This window comes from Cebus imitator, unplaced genomic scaffold, assembly GCF_001604975.1.
Source record: "Cebus imitator isolate Cc_AM_T3 unplaced genomic scaffold, Cebus_imitator-1.0 Scaffold753, whole genome shotgun sequence".
Classification (NCBI taxonomy): domain Eukaryota; kingdom Metazoa; phylum Chordata; class Mammalia; order Primates; family Cebidae; genus Cebus; species Cebus imitator.
In genome coordinates, this window is record NW_016108068.1 from 1,146,046 (window position 1) to 1,146,922 (window position 877).

Genomic DNA, 877 nt, shown 5'->3' on the forward strand with positions numbered 1-877 from the left:
AGTGGATAGGAGAACAAAGATATATTTTTAATTGACAATTATATAATAATTGAAAAAGGAGTCTGTCTTATGCAGTATTGAGAATATTACTTATTAAAATATTGAGAATTATACTAAAATGCTACTTGTTATTTAAAATGAAAATATAATTGGGAATCTCATATTTTATTTGGTGACCATACATGAAGGAGAAATTATTGAAACTTCAGCTCAGAGTATGAAGGTCTCATACACATTTACAAGAAACACCAGAAGACAAAGTTACCTAGAAAGGGCAACAGGAAATACATAAAATTCTTTGTACCTACACTATTATTCAACATAGTTTAACACTTAATAAAATATATTTTTGACTCACAAATATTAAGCAAATACTAAACACTTATCAAAAGACCAAAGTAAAAAACACAAAAGCTTCTTTTTCCTTTTCTTTAGTTTCTTTTTTTTTTTTTTTTAAGGGAATTTAGAAACATGTTTTACTTTTTATGAAAAATAGTCAATTAATTGGTTACTTCTGATTAACTACAGAAATTCTAGAAATATTGTGATTAGTGTCAAGGCAGGAAAATAAATAGGAGTAAGAAAACTAAATCAATAGAATTGGAAAAGCAGGTGGCAGGTGGGGAGAAGGAGAGAATAGAGGCAGAAAGAAGGCAAAGGCAGAAAGACAAAAAAAAAAAACCTAGATTAAATATTAAAATATCTAATATATTAGTTATGTAGTAAAGAGAGTTACTCTATTAGATGTAAACTCTTTGTGTGTTATTGGCCTGGCTTGCTTGGTTGGGAAGTTTTCCTGGAAAATACCCTGAAGAGTATTTTCCAACTTGGATTCATTCCCTTCGTCACATTCAGGTACACCTATCAAATGTAGATT